Below are 11,153 nucleotides of genomic sequence, written 5' to 3'. Positions count from 1 at the left end.
ATTAAGATATTATAAATTATAAAGGGAATAATAGATAGAACATAAACATTAATAATCCAAATGTCTTAAAATAAAACATCATAGTGTTGTTACTAGGGCACAAACACTAACAATCTCCCACTTGCACTAGAGTCAATCACCCATGTATCTAATATTCATGAAACTAGTATGACCATCGTGCTTCCGCTGCGACAAATCCTTAGTCAGTGGGTCTGCAACATTATCATTAATATGCACTTTACATATATATCTCCTTGATCAATAATCTCATTAATAAGGTAATATCGCCTAAGCACATGCCCAAACAGTATCCTTGGTTGTTTTGAAAGCATCAATATATTCGGATTCAATTATAGAATCATCAATATTCTTGATGTGAACTATTCCAGCTAACATCACTTATATTTAGACAAAACACAAACCAGACATAGACACGAAATCATCCTTGTCTATCCAAAAAAAATTAGGTTCAGAAACTAGCATCAGTGTAACCATTTATAACCAGTTTCTCATCTTCTCCATACACCAAGAATGAATCTTTAGTCCTCTTTAAGTACTTAAGAATATCTTGACAACTTTCCAGTGGCCATTACCAGGCATAGACTAGTATCCACTCGTCATGCTCAAAGCATAAGAAATATCAGGATAGATACATATCATTGTACACATTATAGATCCAATTGTTGAAGCATATGTAACTTTCTCAAACGGTCCTTATCATCTAATGCTTTAGGGGGCAATTATCTTTTGTGATCACTATCCAATGAGGCATCGAAACATATCCTTTATTTGCCTCCTGCATCATAAAATAATGCAATACTTTATCAATGTATGTACTCTGACTAGGTCAATTAATATCCTCAATCTATCTCTATAGATCTTGATCCCTAATATATAGGTAGCATCATTTAAGTCTTCCATCGAGAAACTATTTCTCAACCAAGTCTTAACAGCATGTAGAGAAGGTATGTCATTTTCTATTTATTATATGTTATCTACATATAATACTAGGAATACCACATGGCTCCCACTAACCTTCTTGTAAACACATGATTCATCTTCGTTTTGAATAAAACTAAAATCTTTGACCGTTTCATCAAAACGAATATTCCATCTCCTTGGGGATTGCTTCATTCTATAAATAGATACAAGCAACTTACAGACCATCTTAGCAAACTTTGGATCGACAAAACCCTAGGTTGTATTATATACATCCTCTTCAAGGCTCCCATATAAGAAAGCGGTTTTGACATCCATTTTTCAAATATCATAGTCAAAGTAAGCATCTATTGCTAGAAAAATTCTGATGGACTTGACCATTGAAACTGGTGAAAAAGTCTCATCATAGTCTATACCATGAATTTTTTGAAACCTTGCCACTAGTCACACCTTATAGGTCTGTACTTTACCATTCATGTCAGTTTTCTTCTTGAAAACCCACTTGCACCCTATAGGTTTTACCCCTTCGAGTGGGTCAACTAAAGTCAATACTTTATTTTGATATATGGATTCCGTCTCGGATTTCATGGCCTCCAGCCATCTCTCGGAGTCTGGACTGTTCATTGTCTTGGTAGGTGAGAGGCTCATCATTATCCGTAAGCATCACATCACCATCTTGAGTCAAGAGAAATTCATAATATTTCTCAGGCTCATGGTGAATCCTACTAGATCTACAAACAACCTGTGTTTCCTGAACATGATTACTTTCAACATTTTGATGTACATCCTGATCTCATTCCAACTCTGGTTCAATATTATCATGCGATTCTCGATCTTCATTGAAATGTATTATCATTCCACTGATTTAATTAGAAAGTAGATATCCTTCGAGAAATACAGCGGTCCGAGCAACAAACACTTTGTTCTCGGAAGGATTATAAAAACTATACCCTTTAGTCTCACTTGGGTATCCCACAAAATAGCATCCATCTAATTTTGGTCCTAGCTTGTCAGAGTTTAAACGTTTCACAAACGCTTCACGTCTCCAAATTTTCATAAATGACATGCTATGACGTTTCTCAGTCCATATCTCATATGGAGCCTTTTGAACCACTTTTGTCGAAAATCGTTTAAGTGTATATACAGCCGTTTCTAGTGCATAACCCCGGAAACTGATTGAAAGATTCGTTTAACTCATCATCAATCGCACCATGTCCAACAAGGTACGATTTCTCCTCTCTGAATATATATTTCATTGAGGTGTTCCAGAAGGAGTAAGTTGTGATACAATATCACACTCCTTCAAAAAACTCTTGAATTTGAGGCTTAAATATTCTCCTTCACGATCTGATCGTAAAACTTTTATATTTTCCCCTGTTTGCTTTTCTTTGAACATTTCAAAAGAATCGGATTTGTTCTTCATAAAAACCACATATCCATATCTACTGAAATCATCAATAAATATTATGAAGTAGTATAAGCCACCCTTTGCCATCATACGCATTCGACCACAATACATCATTATGTAAAAGTCCTAATCGTTTGGTGACCCTTTCACCTAGGTAAAAGAAACTTTAGTCAATTTTCCAATGAGACGAAGTTCGCATCTTTTGTATGATTAAAATCAAACTTATTCAAGTATCCATTTGTATGTAACTCAGAAATGCGTTTCTCATTAATATGGCTTAAACGACAATGCTAGAGGTAATGTTTGATTTGAGTCATCTTAGAACGTATAAATTGTTAACTAATTATGCAATATTGCAAGTATTATCATTGAAATAGAATAAACAACTATTTTTTATTTAATTAAAATGAAATACCTTTCTTGTCCTGGAAAGAAATTGATATAATGTCTCTGCAATATGCAGGCATGTAAAAAAAATAATTTATCAAATTCTTAAATTAGCCTTTTATGAAAAATAAAGTATTGAGTTCATTCAACTAGAGCAACAAGTTTTGCTCTAATTCTAACCCATACCTGAAGCTTGACCCTTGTCGGTCTTCATCTTTAGATCTTCCAAATAAGCTCGACAATTTAACTTCCAATCATCCGGTTATTTTCGCATAAGATACAATCGTCTTCTTTAGGAACACCACTAATAGGTTCCAAAATCCCCCTTGGGATTAGACCCTAGTTTGGCACTGAATAAAATCAAATCTTAACCTTGTATGTCCACTTTCCTTTCCTATTTGCATTCCATGTGTACACCACCAATATGGAAATATTTTATGCCTTTACTGTGTTGTTTCAGCAGTTCTGAACATGACTCACAATTCAATGGGTGTTTTGTCTGTCTCATTCATTTTGTTCATAACAAACTGAGAATAGAAGTTGTTCAAAGATTTCTTGATCAAATCAAGTTGAGTCTCTAGACCAATCTTGAAACCCAAAATATCAAGGTACGTATACCTATCATCTTTAGAATAGTTGGTCCAGCCGGATCTTATTCTCTCATTTATACAAATTTATAGTGCCTTATTATTGTCAAATCTTTCTTGACGAACCTACCATTCAAACATCCTTTGAAGGTGCACAATCACATCATAAGCATCAATATGCTCTTGTTGCTTCCAAAGCTTAACACTCATAATTGCAAGCATGAGACATGAACATCAGTTTCATAATCAATTTGCTTCTGGTAAGCATTTTTTTCAACACATGTTTTATTCTCAGTCAGAAGAAATAAAGAAGGAATTTGAGTGACATCCTTGAACCTAAGGACAATCTTCAAGTTCCCATGTCAGTCGAGAAAATTATTTCATGTCAGCTTGTCCTTCTCAAAGACTATTACATAGAGAAGTTATTTGTGTTATTTGTCATTTGATATTTACAATATTCAAGTGCATAAAATGAATTAGTCTACAGATGATAATTAAATTATGTTCAAGTGATTATTCATATATATTCATAAATATATATCTCCACTATTTTTATCAAATCAATAGCCTTAACTATTAATTCGGAAAGAATATCTTTTATATCCTTTCTAGTAAGCCAAGATCCATATTTCACCATGTATTAGGTCAGCTTTGGCTTTTCTCCTAAAACATGATTATTTAGGTAGACAACATTTATCAATTAAATCAACTATATAACTCTTGGATAGCTTGGTGGAATAACATTTGTTCATATTTATCTAATAAATCTCGCCAAAATCTATGCATCTAAGTTCACAATCCTATTGTGGTAACTTAGTCAAGTCAAACCCAATAGTCAAAAAGTATCAATATATATCAACACATCTCCCACGATAGATGGGAGTACTTCACTTTGGCGAACCCACTCCTTATCAATCTAGGGGTTAATGCATTGGACTCATTGGAAGGCATATGATCAACTTAATATTAACTTTAGGATTTTGTTAATTTTAAAACAATCATGATCTCATCATAAAGAGAATCCCAATTTTTCCTTGAATAAAATACTTCAAATCAATATTCATAAATGTTTTGATTTTCAGGTAGTGCGGGAGTCACAGCGGTCTCACTTAAAACCCACAACCTTACAAGTTCAATGAACTCTTTTTTGACAAAATCACCCCATGTCAGAAATAGAGAATATTAGTATTTTATTTTGTGTTTCATAAACACGAGAATCTCATAATCTTTTGTTCATTTTAAAATCTTGAATCATTATAGATTTTATCTTATTTAGTAGGCATGGCATGGTTTCGTATCTAATACATACATCCTTAATCTAATTAAGCATTCATCATTAAACTACTATACACGTACATTCATCATATGAGCACATATATGTCAAGTGCAATAAAGTAAACGTGATTGGTTATGACTTCATTCTATGTGATTTTCATCAAGCTAATGACAAAGATCTAGGTCAATCTAAGGTGAAAATAAATACAAGCTAACTATTACATGTCTTCTTTCTTGAGTTGTCTCTTCCTTGTATTGCTATCTTGGATGGCCTCCACGTGAGATTACCCTTCCTCGATCTTTAAATCTTTATGTATTCATGTACATTACAAGAATGAAATATAAAAACTAATCTAATAAATTTACAAAAAGAACTCGAGTTACATTCAAGATTTAATAATTACAAGATCAAACGGCATGCAAACCGTATTTAAAAAAAACAAAACCATTAACCTAAGGTCATAAGCCATAACTATCCACCATGTTCAATTAACACATAAGAACATGTTAGAATGCATAATTTGATCTTAAAATATCATACCCATCATGATCTAATCATAAAAAAATCAAAAAAATCAAAAAAATCAGAATCAAATTTTGAAAACAGTAAATCGTTGTTTACAGGCAGCAAACGACGTCAAACGCCTTACAAACGAGTCCCTATCGAATAGGTATTCATTCGCGAAAATTGCCAGACCTAGATATCAGACAATCTACAACATCTGATTCAGAATCCGTATCTAATATAATTCTCATAATGAGAATAAACATAAATCATATATATGTCAGTATACATATGTTAGGGCGAAAACACGCGCTAATATTCATGCAAGTATACGTGTTCGCAAGTAGTATAAGATATAAATCAGATTTATTCCCACAGAGACTGGTTTAGATTAAGTTCAATTTATGCACCTATGCAACAATGTATGGTTATCGCAAAATGCTAAGACAAATAACAAATTGGGTTTTGGTTAAACTAAGAGATTATACTACATAATATTAACTAAGAGAATTGAGGTTGAATTACTATATATGACCAACATGGGATTCTAACTTCATTAAATACTTCATTCAATAGCCTTATTGTTCTTAACATGAAAGGTATATGTCATAGCCTATTTGTTTATTCGAGGATTTAACTCAACTCAAATAAGGATGTAATAAGTAAATAGTAGATCCACAGTCAAAGAGATCTCTCCAAGTAACATCCGTCAAAGGATTCAGTATCAATGTTCATCTACAGCTTTAGAAATTACTTCACTGGAAGAAGTTCAAGAAATTGATCAAGCCTCAGTGATATAAATCAATATTGTGGATTTAATCAAGTGACAGAGATCTCGTCAGGGTATCAATTAATTACAGGGATTTAATCTGAAGAAAATCAAGACATGAAGAAACATCACAGAAGTTAGTCATTCATGAACCAGAGAGTACATCGAGTGTCAACATTGAAGTGGTGAAATGGATTCATGATTTTCAGAAGATTGTCAGAAGAGTGGTTGTTGTTCAAGAATAGTATTAATTCTCTATTTATTAATTAAGTCATATAATTTAATTAAGAAAATAAATTATATATGCAAAGATTAATTTATTGATTAATTGGATTAATTGATTAATTAATTCTGAATTAATATTATGGTTTTTCAGAATTGATTTTGAATTTAAATTCAAAATTAATTCAGCAAGTCAATCTTTTGTATTAGTATGACAATCGGTATGACAATCAATAGTCATACCGAAAGTCATGCCAGTTCATTTAGATTGTCTTGCCGAAAGTTCTACCAGTTCAATCGATTGTCCTACCGAAAGTTCTACCAGTTCAATCGATTGTCCTACCGAAAGTTCTACCAGTTAAAAGGATTGTCTTGCTAAGCTAAAAGGATTGTCTTGCCAGTTAAATCAAGGATTGATTTAATATAAAAGAACTGAAGCTGATTTTCAACAGAAGACATATCATTGAATATCAAAAGAAACTGAAAAACACAGAACAACAGAGAACTTATTGCAAATTCTCAGGACATTAATTTCTAGTATTTATTGTTAAATCTAAACCACTAGAATTCCTTTTCTTGTTCTTGTGTAACTATCTAGCGGATCAAAATCCCTAGAACTTAATCTCAAATTGCTTTTAGCATTTGATCTTTTTTATTTCAAAAATAGAAAAAGTTCATGTCGAATTTATTCTAGATTTGGAATAATTTATTTGAGATTAATCCCTTGTAAACGATACCGTTGTTGTAACACCTTTCAAGTTTAATAATAATTTTATTTAACTTGAATTTTGTTTCACTTTTTTATTCCACATTTTATTCGATTAAACGGTATAGTTTGTATTCAACCCCCCTTCTACAAACATATTGAGACCTAACAATTGGTATCAGAGCCTTCTGATTAACGAACAAATCAAGATCCTAGACTTTTGTGATTCTTCCACTCCTTGAATTTTTATGTACTCAAAAATTCATAATGACTACACAAAAAGTTGGAACCGTTAAAATTCCACTATTCGATAAAGAAAATTATGTTATGTGGAAGAAGAAGATGCTATTGTTTTTACAAGTTGCAAATCCCAAATATCTGGAAGTGTTAAAGAAGGGTCCAAAAATTCCGATGGTTATTGAACCAGAGGTAATAGAAAATGATGTTGTGATTACCAAAGCTAGAACTTATGTAAAGAATCCTGAGGATTTTTCTCCTGCTGAAAAAGAAGAAGCCTCCCTGGATGCTAGCCTTCAATTAATTTTAGTTGATTCCCTTGATCCCTTGATGAATATACATGTGATGAACTGTAAAGATTCCAAACACATTTGGGAAACTATTGAGGTGATTAATGAAGGCACAGAGGAAGTTAGGGAGAACAAGTTAGAGATCCTAACCTCTGAGTATGAATACTTTAAATCCAATCCATGAGAAGGAATCACTGAAGTGTTTGAGAGGTACAATGCATTGATCAACAACCTGAACATGAATGGTAAATACTATTCAATCAGGGAGGTCAACAAAAAGTTCCTTTTAACACTGCCAACTCATCTCGAACATAGAATCACTGCCATAAGAGAAGCAAGAGATCTGATTGAGATTTCTTTGGAAAGGCTCTATGGTGTGTTAAAAACCTATGAGTTGGAGCAGATTCAGCAGAAGGAAGTCTACGGGAAAGGAAGAGTGGTCAGCACGTCTACTGCTCTAGTAGCTGAAGAAGAACAACAGCAACCACAACAACAACAACAATCTCAACAGTCAGTGAGAATGGTACAGTCTTCCAAGGCTGAAGAAAATGTGATAGTAGCAGAATTTGATCCTCCTACTACAAATCAATCAGGAGATGATTTTTATTCCTTGGAAGAACTGGAGCAATTGGAAGATGAGTCAATGGCCCTGATTGTCAAGAGATTCTCCAATGTCAGATTCAAGAGGAATCCCAAGTTCAAGTACAAGTCCAACTATAACAGATTCCAGAAAGGTGGATCTTCATCCTCTAACACCAGTAGTGGTGGCTACAAAACAGGGATGGTTGATCGAAGCACCATTCGATGCTTTAACTGCAATGAGTTGGGACACTTTGCCACAGAATGCAGGAAGCCAAAACAAGTTAGGAAGAACTCTTATGATTCTAATCAGAAGAGTAAATCTGAAAGGGCTTACCTGGAAAAGGGAAGAAGCTGGGATGATACTGACAGTGAAGATGAAGAAGGTGGGAATCTTGCTCTCATGGCTAGTGATGCAAACACCTCATCGTCAAGAAAAGAGGTAAAATTTACTGATGCTGAATTAGTTTATCATCTAGGAGGCTCCTTATATTGTGCTCGTCGTGATAATGAAATGTTAACTCAACAAATCAAAGACCTTGAGAAAGAGGTCAATGAATTAAGACTTATGCACATTAATCAAGATAAATTAAAAGAACAAGTATCTTTTCTAAAGAATAGAGTTGACTGTTATAGACAACTCGAAACAATTCTCAAAGACAAGATCACCGGTCTTGAGACTAAGGTCAAAGCTTACTTTAATTCTTGCTCTAAGGCTAAAGAGTTCTACAATAAGCAAGCTATTAATCAAACATCTGGAGTAGGTTATGATTATAATGTTGCTATTGGAGAATTAGGCATAAACTCCCCTCCTCATGTCTGTGCTAAAGGTAGGGAAGTACCACATGTGCTTAAGGGTGTTGATGAACCCCTCTATAAAAAATTAATTGCTGAACCATTTGATGAGACCTCATTTATTATTCAAGAAGAAATCCGTGCTGAAGATCTTGCTAATGAGAAAGTTGTTTCCAAGTCAAGTGTGTCAAAGGTTCCAGTCAAAGTTGTGAAAGCAACTGAGACTAACTCAGACACACATGAGTTGGATAACAAAAATGCCATGTATACCATGCATAAGTTGCCTGTTGTTAATCCCTCTCATAAAGCATGTGGTGTTCCTGATTGTATGTCTTGTGCTTTTAATTTGATGTATGCTTATTTTAATGGTAAGCATGTTTCTAATGATAAGACTATTCCTCGTCAGCATGTGAATAATAAGAAGCATAATAGATCTAAGACTGCTAGTCCTCCTAAAGCTAGAAAGGAGACATTTGTGCCTAAGCCTAAACAGAAATTTGTCAAGGTTGTTTACAAGGTCAAATGTCCAGTCGTTGAGAAAGTTGAGAACATAAAGGTTAAGAATGTTGTTTTGCCTGATAAAGGCCAATTTTACAAGTATGCCGGACCCAACCAAGCTTGAATTCCGAAGAAGGTCTAATCCATTTATATTACAGGGCATTAAACAGGTGCAATCGGTAGTGTGGATTCTTGACAGCGGATCGTCAAGACATATGACCGGAGATAGAGCCCTGCTATCAAATGTGGTTGAGAAAGCTGGCCCAGTGGTTACCTTTGGAGATAACAGCAAAGGTCTAACTGAGGGATATGGCTGTTTGCTAGCTGGTAATGTTATCATTGAAAATGTGTATGTTGTGCAAGGACTTGAACACAACCTGCTTAGTATTAGTCAGTTCTATGACAACGACTACAATGTTTTATTCGACAAGCTGAAGTGTCATATTCTGCACAAGAAAAATGAAAAACCCTCCTTGATGGGAATCCGGAAAGGAAATCTGTTCGTAGCTGACATGAACTCTGGAAGCAATCCTGAAGTCAATTGTTTCTATTCAAAGGCATCGTCAGATGAGAGTTGGCTATGGCACAAGAGACTTTCCCATCTCAATTTCAAAATAATGAATTCTCTTGTCAAAAGAGAATTGATCAGAGGTCTGCCTCAGCTGGAATTCTCCCCAGAAGGACTGTGTGAGGCTTACCAGAAAGGAAAGTCAAAGAAAGCAAGTCATAAAGGCACTGACACATCCTCCATAACTGGTGTTCTGTAATTATTGCACATGGATTTATTTGGACCAGTTAATGTTCTTTCGATGTCAAAGAAGTGTTACGGTCTTGTGATAGTTGATGACTATTCCAAGTATACGTGGGTTTTATTCCTTCACTCTAAGGATGAAACACCACAAGTTGTGATTGATCATATCAAGTTGATCGAGTTAGATTCGAATGTCCCTGTTAGAGCAATAAGGTCAGATAATGGAACAGAATTCAAGAATTCACTTCTTAATGGATTCTATACAGATAAAGGGATTACCAGATAATTTTCAGCTCCTAGAACCCCTCAGCAAAATGGAGTGGTAGAAAGGAAGAATCGTACATTGATTGAAGCTGCAAGAACGATGTTAAGTGAATCAGGTCTTCCAATGTACTTTTGGGCTGAAGTTGTCAATACTGCATGTTATACTCAGAATCGAACTCTAATCAACAAAGACTTCATGAAAACTCCTTATGAGATTATGAATGAACAAAAACCTTCTATCAAATACTTTCATGTATTTGGTGCCAGATGCTTCGTGCTCAAGGATGAAGATGATCGTCGTGGTAAATTCGAGGCAAAGGCATATGAGGGTATTTTTGTTGGATATGGAAGAAGATCATACAGGGTGTATATCATTGATCAACACAAAGTAACTGAAAGTGTAAATGTTATATTTGATGACACTAAACTCCCTAGTATCCAAACTGAAGATCCTTCTGAGAAACTGAAGTTTGATGATATGTCAGATTCAGAATCAGAACATGATCAAGAACCTGAGGTTGTTGCTGGTGAAGAACCTGTTAATCATGATGATACTCAAGGTAATGGTGATGGAAATATTGGCAACAATGGAGATACCACTGCTACTGATGAAGAATCATCAAGTCAACCTGACAACAACTCAGGGGGAGATGCTGAAGGATCAACTAGTAGGACACAATAACCCAATATGTTTTGAGGCGAATCATCAAGATCAAATCTTCCAAGATAGACTGTCTGGAATAAAGCTCATCCTTTTGAGTTGATTATTGGTGATCCAGATGTTGGAGTCAGAACTAGACGTGCTACTCAAAATGAATGTCTATTCTCAGGATTTCTTTCTGAGATGGAACCTAAGAAGATTGAAGAAGCACTGACTGATCCAGATTGGGTGATTGCTATTCAAGATGAACTCAATCAGTTTGAACATCAACAAGTCTGGA

This window comes from Apium graveolens, chromosome 3 (assembly GCF_009905375.1).
Source record: "Apium graveolens cultivar Ventura chromosome 3, ASM990537v1, whole genome shotgun sequence".
NCBI lineage: Eukaryota > Viridiplantae > Streptophyta > Magnoliopsida > Apiales > Apiaceae > Apium > Apium graveolens.
Note: the sequence above shows the minus strand (reverse complement) of the source record.